This window comes from Triticum aestivum, chromosome 1D, assembly GCF_018294505.1.
Source record: "Triticum aestivum cultivar Chinese Spring chromosome 1D, IWGSC CS RefSeq v2.1, whole genome shotgun sequence".
Classification (NCBI taxonomy): Eukaryota; Viridiplantae; Streptophyta; class Magnoliopsida; order Poales; family Poaceae; genus Triticum; species Triticum aestivum.
The window spans coordinates 295,261,067-295,280,380 of NC_057796.1; positions in this window are offsets into that span (position 1 = coordinate 295,261,067).

Below are 19,314 nucleotides of genomic sequence, written 5' to 3' on the forward strand. Positions count from 1 at the left end.
GTCATACCAATCTGGAAATTCTTCAGAGCCTTCAAATTATCCTAGTCTTCGGAGTCTTAATCCGTTGTAGTTTCCAATATTCAGATGCATGCTAAAATCCTCTTCATTCTGAAGTGGTCTTAGTTGTTCGATATCTTATACTTCTTGGAGTGGTCTCATTAGTTCAATCTTCGTGGTCAATAGGGGAAAGGGTATAATCTCTCTAAAAGGGAATATTTGAATAAGCCCAGAAGAGAAGAGAGGTAAAAGATCTTTTTTGAAAATGAAGTTGTAGAGAAAATCTTCCTATGGGCTTGCCAGTTTCTAGGGGTCACGTCCTACAGTCAACATGTGCTCTGATACCATCTTGTAGCGACCCGACCTCAGACGGTCAAGTCTCCGTGCTTAAGTGTCATCCCTGGATCGGTATGCTGACACACACAGTACTCGAGGATTTATAACAGAGGTAAATCACATGTATAAAGTAACATAAATACTATTACCTCAATCCAAATAGCGGAAGTAAAAACAAGGTTGTGGATTCCCATCAACACCAACAGCAAATTTGAGTGTAGAAATCGTAACCCTAACGTATCACTTACTCGTCGTAAGATTCCTGCAACATGAGACGTTGCAGCCATGTAGGTCAGTACATTGAATGTACTGGCAAATTCACACCATGGATAATGATGAATAATAACTAACTCTACATGCATATTTGGCTGGTGGAAAGCTCTAAGTTTATTTGTGCATAAAGCCAATTTTTTCCTACAACAAAGGAATAAATTTTATTTAACTACAAAATTTGTTGAAAACATTGCGAAGGTAACCCCATCTCAATCCCAATTAAAAGTTAACAACCCAACAAATTAATTAAGTAGAGTGATGAGATCAACACGATAATTCAAGAACCAGATACTCAAGATGTCTATAACCGGGGACACGGCTAACCATGATTAGTTTGTACACTCTACAGAGGTTTGCGCACTTTCCCCATAAGACTCGATCTCCTCCGTTGGATTTCTCGCACTACAAGGTGTTTGAGAAACGGATGACCGAGACACAGTCTTTCAGAAACATTAACTCTTTACTCTGGGTGGACAGTTACACCTACTTTCCCCTACATTTGCTAGCCCACCACTGAAAGAGGTCATGCAACATACTCAACTATGCTAGAGCCCATAATAGCTTGTGGCTGCACACGGAAGTTTCTAGCATGAATAATCTTATGATCCCTTTGAGCCTGGGTGGCGAACCATAGGATGATCACACGGGTTCCCCGGGATCTCCTAGGACAACACTGGTATATCCCCAGGTGTCCGGGCAAGCCACATGTATATCCCCAGGGTGCCCCAACCAATCCACCCAGATGTGTATTAAAGTAGCCACCTTAAGTTTCCCTTAATCAATATTACTCTCGCAACTTTCATGAATTCTCTCAAACCAATCCACGTCTACAAGCATAGCATAGCAGTATAAGCATAACGTAGAACTAAATCCCAGGGGATATAAAGGACAATAGGTTCTACCTCATCAACTACTTCCCAAAAACCCACATATTAATCAGATCCTACTCATTCAATGTTTGAGGGTGAAACTAACGCATAATAACTGGGTATGAAAGGGATATGATCAAAGTGTGAACTTGCCTTGTACTATTGATTAAGATGATTCGCACTCATAATTCCTGATAGTTCTACTCTTCACAGTCCATTCAATCTATCGTGAGCAAGCAATAGTAACCACACGTAAGCAATCATACAAAAAGAGTCGAAGAAAAGATCTCGAAAAACTTAAAAAACAAGCAATTAACTCTTGCAACGTAAAACAATTTCTAACAGTACCAAAATTAAGTGAATTTGGCCTTATCAGAAATTTTAGTTCAAGAGCTTCGATTTGCAAAAAGAATCAACTCAAACAGAGTTATAAAACTCGAGTTATGAACAAAAGAAGTTTGAATTCAAATCTGTTTGAAAAACAAATTTTAAATTTTCAAAAACATGTTCAAATTGATTATCTCGATAGAGGGGATCATAACGAAGAAGTGGGCGTTGGTTTCATCTAATTCTGACTAACGAGCAAAAAGTAACGCTAGATTGAAAACCAAGGGCTAATCTGTAAAAAAACAAATTGCAACCGGGTCCCTGGCTACATGGCAGAATCCTACTCGCTGAAACCGTTTGCTCCGGAGGCTTTAACGAACGAACGTTCGTTAAGTAAAGAAAAATGATTCGAATAAAAAAACTAATATAACCCTATCCATCTAACCTAGATCGAACGGACGAGGGCAGCGGCGGCTTACCGCGGCGATGGGCGGCGTCGGCGGTGAGAGAAAACGGCGGCGGCGGCTTTGAGCGGGCGGCGGCTCCGGTGGTCTATGGCGACGGCGGAGCAGCCGGGAATGTGCGGCGCTGCGAGGCGAAGGCGACGGCAGCGTCGGCGTTGGGCGAGGAAGGCGGAACGGAGCGCGGCGGCGGCGACATATCTCGTCGGAGGCGGGAGCTCCGGTGAGGGCGGCGGTTGCGGTGGAGGGGGAGGGGGCGGTGGCGCGAGCAGAGAGAGGGGGAGGGGCGCCGGCCTAGGCTTTTAAAGGCCGGGGGTCTCGGGAGGCGTGGGCGAGGGGCAAGGCGCGGCGACGCTGTCGTGGCGGCGGCGGACTCCGAGCGGAGCTTGGGGTCGAGCGGCGTGGGCCGGCTTGGCCGTGGCCTGGCGAGTTGGGCTGGCCCGGTCCGGTCGGTCCGAAGAGTTTTTTTAAACAAAACAATTTTATAGAAAAATAAAATAAAACCAAATAAACTAAAAATATACTATAGGCATATAATATATCAAAATCTCCAGAAAAAGATTTTCTACACGATGAACATTTTTCTAATGTGAAATAAAATCCACAGAAATTTAAATAAAACAAAGAGTGCTACTGTTGCATTAAAACCCAATAAAATCATTTTAAAATACCAAAATACTTTCAAATTTATTTCTCTCCAATTTTCTAATGTAGGGAATTATTTTACCCTATTCTCCATATATTTTATTTTTGGAGAAAAATAATTTGAATAAAAACCAAAATAACTCCAAATAAAAAATAATTTCAAAAGAACTTTAAATTTGGTCCTTTTAAACTTCCAACTCATATTTCATATGTTTTGAAGAAGTCATTTTATCTTCTCTCTTGAAAATCATTGAGTTGCCGAAGTTTCTGACTTTGAAATATTTCCAAATGAAATTCAAATATTTTCAAAAACCCTTTTCATTTATTAAATGGAAGAAGTCATGTCATCTTCTTTCTAGGGTTTTGTATTTAAAATGAATTTGAATTCATGGAGATCATAAAAGCAAAGGTGAAAGTTTGGGAAAGTCATTTCATTCCCTCTCATTTAACTTTCAAAAAGTTTCAAATTTCACTCAATTTCACACAATCAATCAAACAATCAAGCATAACTATCTATTTAATATAACATTCCAAAATTTAGAATTTTGGGATGTTACAGTCCCATTTGGGGTAGGTTTGGGTATAAGCTTCTCGCAAACCAGAGCTTCTCACAACAAGCATGATGGCTTCGGTAGGGAACGTCCCACCTTTGGGGATGAAACGATATCCATTGCCTCTTATTGCTTCCAAAAATTTTCTCGTGTCAACATAGAACAACAGGAGTGTTGTGTCAATTTTTGTGATTTTTCGGGGTTCGTTTGGACATTTTTATTCATTAACTGAGTTTTCAATGCATTTATGTGCATAATTCAAATTTGAACTACATGCACATGCTCCAGTGCATATAAATTGGTTGAAAAATCAAATCTGTGTCCTTGGGTGCATGCTTAGGTCCCATGCAAGAAATGGGAATGAATTTCAAACACCGGGGCACCGTTGATTGCCGGCAAAACATTGAGATGCCTGGTTTTTAAATTCTAGTAAATCCAAAACTCGTCTGAAATTCATGAAACCTGGCATGCTATCATGGAGCGGCATCAACATGCCGTGGTAAATTTTTTGTCCCATTTGGGGCAGGTTTGGGTATATGCTTGTCACAAACCAGAGCTTCTCACAACAAGCATGATGGTTTCGGCAGGGAACGTCCCACCTTTGGGGGAAACGATATCCATTGCCTCTTATTGCTTTCAAATTTTTTCTCGTGTCAACATAGAACAAGAGGAGTGTTGTGTCAATTTCCGTGATTTTTTGCGGTTTGTTTGGACATTTTTATGCATTAACTGAGTTTTCAATGCATTTATGTGCATAATTCAAATTTGAACTACATGCACATGCTCCAATGCATATAAATTGGTTGAAAAATCAAATATGTGTCCTGATGTGCATGCTTAGGTCCCATGCAAGAAATGGGAATGAATTTCAAACACCGGGGCACCTTCGATTGCCGACAAAACATTGAGATACATGGCTTTTAATTTCTAGTAAATCCAAAACTCGTCTGAAATTCATGAAACTTGGCATGCTATCATGGAGCGGCATCAACATGCCATGGTAAAATTTTGTCCCATTTAGGGCAGGTTTGGGTATATGCTTCTCACAAACCAGAGCTTCTCACAACAAGCATGATGGTTTCGGTAGGCAACGTCCCACCTTTGGGGACGAAACAATATCGATTGCCTCTTATTGCTTCCAAAAATTTTCTCATGTCAACATAGAACAATAGGAGTGTTGTGTCAATTTTTGTGATTTTTGGGGTTCGTTTGGACATTTGTATGCAATTACTGAGTTTTCAATGCATTTATGTGCATAATTCAAATTTGAACTACATGCACATGCTCCAGTGCATATAAATTGGTTGAAAAATCAAATATGTGTCCTTGGGTGCATGCTTAGGTCCCATGCAAGAAATGGGAATGAATTTCAAACAGCAGGGCACTGTTGATTGCCGACAAAACATTGAGATGCCTTGTTTTTAAATTCTAGTAAATCCAAAACTCGTCTAAAATTCATGAAACTTGGCATGCTATCATGGAGCGGCATCAACATGCTGTGGTAATTTTTTCCCATTTGGGGCAGGTTTGGGTATATATATGCTTCTCACAAACCAGAGCTTCTCACAACAAGCATGATGGTTTCGGTAGGGAACGTCCCACCTTTGGGGACAAAACGATATCCATTGCCTCTTAGTGCTTTCAAATTTTTTCTCGTGTCAACATAGAACAACAGGAGTGTTGTGTCAATTTTATGATTTTTCGAGGTTTGTTTGGACATTTTTATGCATTAACTGAGTTTTAAATGCATTTATGTGCATAATTCAAATTTGAACTACATGCACATGCTCCAGTGTATATAAATTGGTTGAAAAATCAAATATGTGTCCTTATGTGCATCCTTAGGTCCCATGCAAGAAATGGGAATGAATTTCAAACACCAGGGCACTGTTGATTGCCGGCAAAACATTGAGATGCCTGGTTTTTAAATTCTTGTAAATCCAAAACTCGTCCGGTGCACAGTGATACGTCTCCAATGTATCTATAATTTATGAAGTATTCATGCCATGTTTACAATATTTTTATATGATTTTGGTATGATTTGATTAGAACTAACCCGGACTAACGCTGTTTTCAGCAGAACTACCGTGGTGTTATTTTCGTCCAGAAATAAAAGTTCTCGGAATGCGATGAAAATCAACGGAGATTTTTCTGGAAAATATGAAAAATACTGGAAAAAAATCTACCGGAGGGGAGTCACGGGGCCCCACGAGGGTGGGGGCGCGCCCCCTACCTCGTGGACTCCCCGAGGGCCCCCCTCACGTGAAATCAATGCCAAGTTCTCCTATAAATATAGAGACCTTCGGGAATTAACCTAGATCGGAAGTTCCGCCGCCGCAAGCCTCTGTAGCCACGAGAAATCAATCTAGGCTCTCTCTGGCACCCTGCTGGAGGGGGCCATCATCACCGGAGGCAATGGAGGAGGATCCCGGAGGGGCCATCATCGCCATGAAGGCCAAGGACCAGAGGGAGAACCTCTCCCCATCCAGGGGGAGGCCATGGAGGAGGAAGCACAAGGGGAGAACCTCTCCTCCTCTCTCTCGGTGGCGCTAGAGTGCCATCGGGAGGGGAATCATCGCCGCGGTGATCGTCTTCATCAACATCACCATCCTCATCTCTTTTACGCGGTCCACTCTCCCGCACCCTGCTGTAATCCCTACTTGAACATGGTGCTTTATGCCACATATTATGATGCAGTGATGTGTTGCCATCCTATGATGTTTTGAGTAGATATCCTTTGTCTTTGGGTTGATTCATGATCTAGATTGGTATGAGTTGTATGTTTTATTTTGGTGCTGTCCTATTGTGCCCTCCGTGTCGCGCAAGCGTGAGGGATTCCCGCTGTAGGGTGTTGCAATACGTTCATGATTCGCTTATAGTGGGTTGCTAGAGTGACATAAGCTTAAAACCGAGTAAGGGGGTTGTTGCGTATGGGATAAAGGGGACTTGATGCTTTAATGCTATGGTTGGGTTTTACCTTAATGATCTTTAGTAGTTGCGGATGCTTGCTAGAGTTCCAATCATAAGTGCGTATGATCCAAGACGGGAAAGTATGTTAGCTTATGCCTCTCCCTCATATGAAATTGCAATAGTGATTACCGATCTTGTTAACAATTGCCTAGGACAATTCCGCACACTGATCCACCATTATTCCACACTCGCTATTTATAATACTTACTAATATATTCTAACTTTATGATAACAACACCTACTTCTATATTTTAGCTCTCCGATACCATGCAAAGTTATCCTCTTCATACCCACAACGTAGTTTTATTTCTCGTTGCTAGTTGGAAGCAAACGTTCGGTGTACGTAGAGTCGTATCAGTGGCAGATAGGGCTTGAGAGAATATTGATCTTACCTTTAGCTCCTTGTGGGTTTGACACTCTATACTTATCACTTCCACCTTTGGAAATTGCTACGATTATTCCCTGCACTTGGGGATTATCACACAGGTTCACCGGGAAGCGTGTGAGATGTTCAACGCAGGATTTGTGCATCTCTTCAACGCAAACGGTTTAGTGAAGCAGTAAAGCGGCAGAAAATAAACCAAAAATATATGTGCTGCCACACGCCCCGTGTGCCGTGCGAGCAGGCATGAGTTGACAAGACGCATGCGAGCATTCCGCCGTGTAGGCATACCGGGAGGCGTGCGTGCAGGTGTGTGTATTGACGGGGAGGCGTGCGAGTAGCTGTGTGAAATGATGGTAGGAATGGCAGACGTCCGCCGTGCAGGCTCACCGGGAGGCGAGACAACTTTTGACCACAGCCTGCCTTGCTCCCACAGGTTCGTATTAATTGCGCGCCCGAGCCGCCGGCCATAATAGGCGGCCGCACCCCCGGTCCATAGTGGTCACCGACGTCTGGACTCCGGAGTGTATGACGATGCCGCCGAAGCGCACCATCAGAGGGAGTGGCGATGCCGGGCTGGTGAAGCACCCGCGCAACGCGTGAAGCTGGCCACAGAGGTTTCCGTCGCCGCCGACGAGGTCTTGCACGGGCAGCAGCACGACCTTGAATTCGTCAACACCGTTGTGCCCCCCCCAGCTGGAGCCGGAGGTCAACAGCAACTTCGGCAACAACTGCGACTCCGACGGAAAACCAGTTAGTCATCTATATACCCATTTGTGTGGCAAACATATCAAGTGTTTTCTCTGGTTAATCCCTCCACCTCGCCCCTTTATAGTTTTTTTGGAATACAAATCCTATGGTTATGTTCTCTCAGTCCATGAAATCAGAGTAATTAAGATCCGTTAGATGCACGTAGTGTATTGATTGTCTGAATGTTATCCGTATAGAGTTAGTGATTAATTGTTTGTTCTGTACAAATGATTTTTGCTAATAATCTGACTAGGGTTAGCTTGCGTGCTAATAATTCGTGGCCAGATCTTGAGAATTGATTTTGAATGTCCTACATATATGTTTGTGCCTTTTTTCTTCCTGATCTTGAGAATTGATTCCGAATGTCCTACATGTTATGCCATTTTTTCTTTCAGATTGGTATGTACCCAGATGAGTCTCCGACCAGCGCCGCCGCCAGATGTAGATCTTGGACCTGGCTGTGCAGCCAGAAGCGCCCCCTGGACCTTAGGAACCAGTAGAATCTCTGGCGAACCGCATCAGCGATCTCCCCGACGGAATCCTTGGGGAGATCATCTCCCTTCTCCCCACCAAGGATGGCTGCCGCACACAAGTCCTCGCATCTCGGTGGCGCACTCTATGGTCCACCGCGCCTCTTAATCTCGACTGTCGTCAGCTATATGTCGATGATGATTCTGAACTCCCCGGAGCCATCATCTCCTCCCACGGGGGCTCCGTTCAACGCATCTACATCCCGGCATGCTACCTGCTGGACATACCCTGCACGATGGCCGCCGGGCTGACAACCCGTCAATTCGATAATCTCCAGCAGCTTTAGTTCTACCATTATAGCGATAGGTTACCACCAAGAGCTGCATCTGTACGCTCACCACCGATGCCCACCTCATGGTTTTCCTCCTCTATCCACACGGCCACCTTGACCCGGTGCCATCTAGCAGACTATCTGGTACAAATGCTTCGACTGCCAGTGCTGAAAAAACTTGCGCTTGTGTTGGTTGATCTGTCGGTGGCCTCACTTCACAGCATCATCCACTCTAGCTGCCATGCACTGTAGTGTTTGGTGCTTGTTTTTGGAATAGGAATCCATATCCCTTGTCTCAAAATAAAGTCGTCTCACCTTGTAAGCATTGGAATTCATTTTGAAGGACATGAGCTCATCATCGAAGACGCCCCTTCACTTCAAAGGTTGCTCCTTAATTGTTGTTATAAACCTTCACAAATAACTGTGGTCTCTGCTCCTAAACTGGAGACCTTGGGTGCAATTAGTGATCCGTTTGAATGGTTCGAGATGGTGTTTGCCTCCACACCTATTGAGGTACTGTATATTATTCACGTACACTTTTGTAATTTGCATTTTTCATTTGTGCGCATAAGTTAAGTATCATCTTGGAGTACACTTTCAGTGCTAATATTATGTTCTATGCTCAATGAAGCGCTTGTCCATCCTATCAGTGGTGGTGGATTCTGTCAAGACCTTATATATCACTATGTGGTGTTTTGATCTCAACATCATTATTGCCTTGCTGCAATGCTTTCCATGTCTAGAGAATTTGTATATGAAGGTGATGATTTCATGCACATTGAAAGCCCATATATAATGTACTATAATTAATCATTCAACTATCACTGTTTCAACATAATCTTTTTTAGACATTAACTATTTTCAATCTTCATCTCTATTTAGGCACTAACACATGGAGAAAAAGGTATAACCAATCGATGGTTCAAGAAGCACCAGGATTTTCTCAGATCTCACGACGTTTGTTTGAAGACAGTAACACTGGAAGGATATGCATCCAACAATGCAAACACTAGCTTTGTCACATTCTTCATGTTGAATGCGAGGGCACTATTGTCCGTGAGGATTAAGGTTTTCAACAAGAAATTTCTTACGGCTACAGGTGTTGAACAACATAAAAAGAAGTTTCATGTGGACCTAAGGGCTTCTGACCGTGCTCGGCTTCTATTTACAACAGATTGTCATCATGGACCAGTAGAATTTCTGGCCGTTGATCTTGATTTTATGGATCAGACTGATCCATTTGATTGTAACTGCCAAAAACTTTGGTTAAGTTAGATGTCATTGTCCTGTTCGATCTGGATTTTGTCTAAACCTGATGAGCAATTAATCCTCGTGCTTTTGTACTGTTTCTTAGTTGGAGTTAGATATTGTTGCCCTTTTCAACTCGGCTTTGACCCATATTTTCTTTCATACTGGGCCAATGGCTTGCCATTTCTTTAATTAAGACATAAATATTATAATCATTCACAACATAGGCAAAGAACATCACTCTCGTGGGATCCTTGAGATCTTTGTTCATTAGAGAACCGCAAGTTTTTAGTGCCCACCAGCACCCACAAACTTATTTTCAGCTAGCACACCAAGGGCTGTAATTCTTAATAAGAAAAGTAGCATGGTAGTCACAGATTTGGATTTATCATTTGGGCGGTGTCGACTTGACAGTAAACATTGAGAAACCTGGTTTTAAAATGACTATAAATCCATAACTCGCCTCAAAATCATGAAACTTGGCATGGTGTTATGTCATAGCACCAACATGTTGTGGTAAAAAATTAGTCCAGGTTGGGACAAGTTTTGGTACAATCTTCTTACAAACCGGAGCTTCTCTCAAAAAGGCTCATGGTTCCGAGAGGGACCTTGTCACCTATGTGTGTGAAACGACATACGATGTCTCTTCCCGCCTTGATTTATTTTATAGAGGCAACATGCAACTATATATAGTAGCGTCGTCCTAAAAATATGAAATTAATCACGGTTTGTTTTGCCTTTTTATACATTATTTGAGTTTCATAGGCATTCTGGAACGTACTTCCGTGTGTGCAAAGGTCATGTGTGTACTAGCCACATATGTAATTCGATGTTCAATCAGTTTATGGAATCATGTCCTTATACATGTTATTCTTCTGTAGATAGAGCAAATCGCACGGCTTATTAGCAGCAATCGTCTATGTTATTATTGGTCTTCGCACACATTTCTGATTACGGGCCTGTTTGCCGCGTATCACACACATCTTGTTCAGTTGAACCGTTTCCATTGTGTTGCCTGATCACACACAGTTCATCCTAGTGAACCGTATGTTGTATAATGCACACACCTTCATCTGGCTGCCTGTTTCTTTTGTTCCTCATCATCGCAAACAGTTAATTGAGCTGAACCGTATGCCCTACATCGCACACGCAACTAAAATCTGAACCGTGTTTGATGCATCCTCAAATGTTTTGCACCTTTTCTGATAGGTTTTTTACACCACCGTTTGTGATTATTGCATTGCATAGTTTCATCAAAGGGTCTCTGATTGTAGTGTCGCGTTAGCAGCATCCTCCAGTAGTGGGCTTCTCTCAAGATAGAAAATATTATGGTGGGTGAACAAATTACTGCCGAGCAATTGATAGAAAAGCGCAAAGTTATGGCGATATCTAAGGCAATGATCATGAATATAGGCATCACGTCCGTGTCAAGTAGACCGAAACGGTTCTGCATCTACTACTATTACTCCACACATCGACCGCTATCCAGCATGCATCTAGAGTATTAAGTTTGTAAAGAACGGAGTAACACATTAAGCAAGATGACATGATGCAGAGGAATTAACTCAAGCAATATGATGAAAATCCCATCTTTTATCCTCGATGGCAACAATACAATACGTGCCTTGCTGCCCCTACTGTCACTGGGAAAGGACACCGCAAGATTCAACCCAAAGCTAAGCACATCTCCCATTGCAAGAAGAACCAATCTTGTTGGCCAAACCAAATCGATATTTCGAAGAGACTTACAATGATATCAAATCATGCATGAAAGAATTCAGAGAAGATTCAAATAATATTCATATATAAGCTGATCATAAATCCACAATTCATCGGATCTCGGCAAACACACCACAAAAAAGTATTACATCGAATAGACCTCCAAGAACATCGAGGAGACCATGGTATTGAGAATCAAAGAGAGAGAAGAAGCCATCTAGCTACTAGCTATGGACCCGTAGGTGTGTGGTAAACTACTCACGCTTCATCGGAAGGGCAATAGAGTTGATGTACAAGCCCTCCGTGATCGAATTCCCCTCCGGCAGGATGCAAGAAAAGGCCCCTAGATGGGATCTCACGGGTACAAAAGGCTGCGGCGGTGGAAAAGTCTTTTCATGGATGCCTCTGTTGGTTTGGGGATATATGAGTATATATAGGCGAAAGAATTTGGTCAGGGGACACACGAGGGGCCCACAACGGTGGGGGTGCACCCTCCGTCCATGTGCCCGCCTCGCGGCTCTTCCGACTTCATCCCCAAGTCTCCTGGTTTCCTTCTGGTCCAAGAAAAATCATCGCAAACATTTTATTCCATTTGGTATTCCTTTTCTGCGGAACTCAAAAACAGGAATTGGCACTGGGCTCTAGGTTAATAGGTTAGTCCCAAAAATAATATAAAATAGCATATTAATGCATATAAAACATCCAAAACAGATAAATAATAGCATGGAACAATAAAAAATTATAGAAACGTTGGAGACGTATCAAGCATCCCCAAGCTTAATTCCTGCTCGTCCTCGAGTAGGTAAATACTAAAAACAGAATTTTTGATGTGGAATGCTACCTAACATATTTATCAATGTAATTTTCTTTGTTGTGGCATGGATGTTCAGATCCGTATGATTCAAAACAAAAGTTTAATATTGACATAAAAACAATAATACTTCAAGCATACTAACAAGGCAATTATGTGTTCTCAAAATAATATGGCCAAAGAAAGCTTATCCCTACAAAATCATATAGTCTAGCTATGATCCATCTTCATCACAGAAAATATTCAAATCATGCACAACCCCGATGACAAGCCAAGCAATTGTTTCATACTTTTGATGTTCTCAAACCTTTTCAATTTTCACGCAATACATGAGCGTGAGCCATGGACATAGCACTATAGGTGGAATAGAAGGTGGTTGTGGAGAAGACAAAAAGAAGGACATAGTCTCACATCAACTAGGCGTATCAACAGGCTATGGAGATGCCCATCAATAGATGTCAATGTGAGTGAGTAGGGATCGCCATGCAACGGATGCACTAGAGCTATAAGTTTATGAAAGCTCAAAAAGAAAAACTAAGTGGGTGTGCATCCAACTTGCTTGCTCATGAAGACCTAGGGAAATTTGAGGAAGCCCATCGTTGGAATATACAAGCCAAGTTCTATAATGAAAAATTCCCACTAGTATATGAAAATGACAACATAGGAGACTCTCTATCATGAAGATCATGGTGCTACTTTGAAGCACAAATGTGGTAAAAGGATAGTAACATTGCCCCTTCTCTCTTTTTCTCTCTTTTTTTGGGCCTTCTTTTTTTATTTGGCCTTGTCTCTTTTTTTATTTCCTCACATGGAACAATGTTCTAATAATGAAGATCATCACAATTTTATTTACTTACAACTCAAGAATTACAACTCGATACTAGAACAAATTATGACTATATGAATGCCTCCGGCGGTGTACCGGGATGTGCAATGACTCAAGAGCGACATGTATGAAAGAATTATGAACGGTGGCTTTGCCACAAATACGATGTCAACTACATGATCATGCAAAGCAATATGACAATGGTGATGCGTGTCATAATAAATGGAACGGTGGAAAGTTGCATGGAAATATATCTCAGAATGGCTATGAAATGCCATAATAGGTAGGTATGGTGGCTGTTTTGAGGAAGTTATATGGTGGGTTTATGGTACCGGCGAAAGTTGCGCGGTACTAGAGAGGCTAGCAAAGGTGGAAGGGTGAGAGTGTGTATAATCCATGGACTCAACATTAGTCATAAAGAACTCACATACTTATTGCAAAAATCTATTAGTTATCGAAACGAAGTACTACGCGCATGCTCCTAGGGGGATAGATTGTGGCAAAGGTGTGTACAGCAAGGATGATTGTGGCAAACTAAAAAGAAAAGACTCAAATCATACAAGACGCTCCAAGCAAAACACATATCATGTGGTGAATAAAAATATAGCCTCAAGTAAAGTTACCGATAGATGAAGACGAAAGAGGGGATGCCTTCCGGGGCATCCCCAAGCTTAGGCTCTTGGTTGTCCTTGGATATTACCTTGGGGTGCCTTGGGCATCCCCAAGCTTAGGATCTTGCCACTCCTTATTCCATAGTCCATCAAATCCTTACCCAAAACTTGAAAACTTCACAACACAAAACTCAATAGAAAATCTCAAAAGCTCCGTTAGGATAAGAAAATAAATCACCACTTTTGGTACTGTTGTGAACTCATTCTTTATTTATATTGGTGTAATATCTAATATATTCCAACTTTTCCATGGTTCATACCCGCCGATACTACCCATAGATTCATCAAAATAAGCAAACAACACATAGAAAACAGAATCTGTCAAAAACAGAACAGTCTGTAGCAATCTGGATATTTCTAATACTTCTGTAACTCCAAAAATTGTGAAAAATTAGGACAACTAAGCAATTTGTTTATTAATCTTTTTCAAAAAGAATAAAATCAAAAGCACTCTTTTGTAAAAAAATGAGAATTGTTTTCCTGAGCGCAAAAGTTTCTGTTTTTCAGGAAGATCAAATCAACTATCACCGTAAGCTATCCCAAAGGTCTTACTTGGCACAAACACTAATTAAAACACAAAAGCACATCTAACCAGAGTCTAGATGAAATATTTATTGCAAAACAGAACCTAAAAAGCAAAAACAAAAATAAAATTGGGTTGCCTCCCAACAAGCGCTACGTTTAACGCCCTTAGCTAGGCACTGAGATTTCAATGATGCTCACATGAAAGACAAGAATTGAAGCGCAAAGAGAGCATCGTAAAACACGTGACAAACACATCTAAGTCTAACATACTTCGTATGCGTAGGCATTTTATAAGCAAACAAATTATCAAGGCAAGCAAAAACTAGCATATGCAAGGAAGAAGAAAGAGACGATATCAATCTCAACATGAAGAGAGGTAATTTAGTAACATGAAAATTTCTACAACCATATTTTCCTCTCTCATAATAATTACATGTAGGATCATAAGCAAGTTCAACAATATAGCTATCACATAACATATTCTCAACACGATCCACATGCATGCGAAGTTGACACTCTTCGAAAATAGTGGGATTAACATTAACTAAAGTCATGACCTCTCCAAACCCACTTTTATCAAAAAAACGTAAGATTGAACATTCTCCAAATATGTGGGATCTAAAGTTAACACTCTTCCAAACCCACTTTCAATATTATTGCAAACATTATTATCAATCTCATATTCATCATGGGGCTTAAATAAATTTTCAAGATCACAAGAAGAATCACCCAATCATGATCATTGCAAGAAGTAGTAGACATAGCAAAACTAGCATCCCCAAGCTTGGGGTTTTGCATATCATTAGCACAATTGATAAAATTCATAATAACATCATTGCAATCATGCTTTTGATTCAAGGGACTACCAAGTATGGGTGCAATAGCAATAATCTCATGTTTAACATAAGGAACTATAGCAAATTCATCTCCATAAATATTGGCACCATGGCCATAAGAATAGCAAGCATCATGTTCATCAAGGGATATTTCAGTCAAATCATCAGAATCATAATTATGTATAGATTCATGCATATCATTATTTTCTTCCAAAGCAACGGTCATTCTCTCAATAAATTCCTTAACATAGGCATTATGAGCATAGTTTTCATAGCAATATTTAAGTATGTCGGAATTTTCAGATTTGTAGAGAGTGATATCATACTTTTCAATCAAAGAAGCAACTTCATGAGCACCCTTAAAATCAACAAATTCTTCAATTTGTCAGATATCATAGTAACTATAAACACCCTTTTTATAAGAAGATAAGATTTCATTATCATTAAACTCACGTAGGCAGGGAAGGTGTTTTTTTAGTGTTCTTAGAGCAACAAGTAAAATCGTAAATTTCGCAAAGATTCCAAGCATAACACAGCAAAGAGTTTATTTGATTCCATAAGAGTCTCCCTTTTTCAGACAAATGGTGACGCACAAAATGAGCAAGCTCCTCTAAAGATCTTACCTCAACTAAACTAGTTGGGGTTTCAGCACAAGCACATATAGATCGAAGATGATCCAAGTAGAACACTTTAAGTGGATCCATATCAATAGATTTTTAGCAAGCAAAGATGCAAGAAAAGAGAAGGCACATGGAAACACAAAAAAGACATACGGAAAGAAGGCGAAGAAAAGGCAAATATTTTCGAAAATCATTTTAGAAGTGGGGGAGAGGAAAACGAGAGGCGAATGGCAAAAAATGTAATGCAAGAGATGAGAGTTTATGATGGGTACTTGGTATGGCTTGACTTGACGTAGATCTCCCCGGCAACGGCACCAGAAATTCTTCCTGCTACTTCTTGAGCTTGCATTGGTTTTTCCCTTGAAGAGGAAAGGGTGATGCAGCAAAGTAGAGATAAGTATCGCCCTCAGTTTGAGAACCAAGGTATCAATCCAGTAGGAGACAACACACAAGTCACCGAATACCTGCACAAACAATCAACAACTTGCACCCAACGCGATAAAGGGGTTGTCAATCCCTTCACAGTTAATTGCAAAGTGAGATCTGATAGAGATAGATAAATGGTAAAGTAAATATTTTTGGTTTATAGATCGGAAAGTAAAAGATTGCAAAATAGTAGATCGGAAACTTATAAGATGGAAAGTAAACTCGGGGGCCATAGGTTTCACTAGAGGCTTCTCTCAAGATAGAAAATATTATGGTGGGTGAACAAATTACTGCCGAGCAATTGATAGAAAAGCGCAAAGTTATGACGATATCTAAGGAAATGATCATGAATATAGGCGTCACGTCCATGTCAAGTAGACCGAAACGATTCTGCATCTACTACTATTACTCCACACATCAACCGCTATCCAGCATGCATCTAGAGTATTAAGTTTATAAAGAATGGAGTAACACATTAAGCAAGATGACATGATGTAGAGGAATTAACTCAAGCAATATGATGAAAACCCCATCGTTTTATCCTCGATGGCAACAATACAATACGTGCCTTGCTGCCCCTACTGTCACTAGGAAAGGACACCACAATATTGAACCCAAAGCTAAGCACTTCTTCCATTGCAAGAAAAACCAATCAAGTTGGCCAAACTAAACCGATAGTTCGAAGAGAATTACAAAGATATCAAATCATGCATAAAAGAATTCAGAGAAGATTCAAATAATATTCATAGGTAAGCTAATCATAAATCCACAATTCATCGGATCTCGGCAAACCCACCGCAAAAAAGTATTACATCAAATAGATCTCCAAGAACATCGAGGAGAACATGGTATTGAGAATCAAAGAGTGAGAAGAAGTCATCTAGCTACTAGCTATAGACCCGTAGGTCTGTGGTACACTACTCATGCTTCATCGTAAGGGCAATATAGTTGATGTAGAAGCCCTCCGCGATCGAATCCCCCTTCGGCAGGACACCGAAAAAGGCCCCTAGATGGGATCTCGCGGGTACAGAAGGTTGCAGCCGTGGAAAAGTGTTTTGTTGGATACCTCTGTTGGTTTGGGGATATATGAGTATATATAGGCGAAAGAATTAGGTCAGGCGACGCACGAGGGGCCCACAAGGGTGGGGGCGCGCCCTCCGTCCTTGTGGTCGCCTCGTGGCTCCTCCGACTTCATCTCCAAGTCTCCTGGTTTCCTTATGGTCCAAGAAAAATCATTGTGAAAGTTTTATTCTGTTTGGATTCCATTTGGTATTCCTTTTCTGCGAAACTCAAAAACAGGGAAAAAACTAGAACTGGCATTGGGCTCTAGGTTAATAGGTTAGTCCCAAAAATAATATAAAGTAGCATATTAATCCATATAAAACATCCAAAACAGATAATATAATAGCATGGAACAATAAAAAATTATAGATACGTTGGAGACGTATCAAGTGTGTCTACGTACCCTCGTAGACTGAAAGCGGAAGCGTTTGACAACGCGGTTGATGTAGTCAAACTTCTTCTCGTTCCGACCGATCAGGCACCGAACGTACGGCACCTTCGAGTTTTGCACACGTTCAGCTTGATGATGTCCCTCGAACTCTTGATCCAGAAAAGTGTTGAGGAAGTAGATGAGTTCTGTGAGCACAACTGCGTGGTGACGGTGATGATGAAGTGATCCGCACAGGGCTTCGCCTAAGCACTACAAGAATATGACCGAGGGTGTAATCAGTGGAGGGAGGCGCCGCACACGGCTAACCGATGTTGTTGTGTGTTCTAGGCGCCTCCCCCCCTCATATATATAGGTGGGAGGGAGAGGGAGCAGCCAAGGGGGGCTCCCCAAGTAGGCCGAATTCTACTTGGGGTTCCTCCCCAATTCGGCCTCCCCTTTCCTTTTTCACCGGAGGGGGAAGGAAAGAGGAGGGAGGAGGGAAGGAAGGGGGAGGCCGAATCCCTCCCTTTCCTTCTCTCTTCCCCTCTTTCCTTTCTCCTCTGGCGAGGCCCATATGGGGGGCGCAACAGCCCCTGTTGGCTCCTGTGTTTCCCCTCTTAGCCCATTAGGCCCATATCTTTGCCGAAGGGTGCCCGGAACCCCTTCCGGTGACCTAATATGTACCCGGCACCGCCCGGAACACTTTTGGTGTCTGAATACTATCGTCCTATATATTAATCTTTACCTCTTGGCCATTTCGAGACTCCTCGTCATGTCCGTGATCTCATCCGGGACTCCGAACAGCATCCGGTCACCAAATCACATAACTCATATAACACAAAATCGTCATCAAACGTTAAGCGTGCAGACCCTACGGGTTTGAGAACTATGTAGACATGACCGAGACACCTCTCCAGTCAATAACCAACAGCGGAACCTGGATGCTCATATTGGCTCCTACATATTCTACGAAGACCTTTATCGGTCGAAACGTAATGACAACATACGTTATTCCCTTTGTCATCGGTATGTTACTTGCGCGAGATTCGATCGTCGGTATCTTCATACCTAGTTCAATCTCGTTACCAGCAAGTCTCTTTACTCATTCCGTAATACATCATCCCACAACTAACTCACTAGTCACTTTGTTTGCAAGGCTTATTATGATGTGTATTACCGAGAGGGCCCAGAGAAACCTCTCCGATACTCAGAGTGACAAATCCTAATGTCGATCTATGCCAACTCAACAAAGACCTTCGGAGATACATGTAGAGCATCTTTATAATCACCCAGTTACGTTGTGATGTTTGATAGCACACAAGGCATTCCTCCGGTATCCAGGAGTTGCATAATCTCATAATCGAAGGAATATGTATTTGACATGAAGAAAGCAATAGCAATAAAACTGAACGATCAATATGCTAAGCTAACGGATGGGTCTTTTCCATCACATCATTCTCCTAATGATGTGATCCCTTTATCAAATGACAACTCATGTCCATGGTTAGGAAACCTTAGCCATCTTTGATCAACGAGCTAGTCAAGTGGAGGCTCACTAGGGACACAATGTTTGTCTATGTATTCACACATGTATTTAGGTTTCCAATGAATACAATTCATAATAAATATTTACCATGAATTTGGAAATATAAAATAACAACTTTATTATTGCCTCTAGGGCATATTTCCTTCAGGTGGGTGGGCAGGCGGCGCCGGGATTGGCACGGCGGCTGAAGGGCGTGCGAGGGGGAGGGGGTGAATCTGGAAGTGCAAGATGCTTCTTTGCCTGACAGTGGTGGCCCAGGCGCGAGTTTTCCTTCCGCCGGAGCCCCCAAGC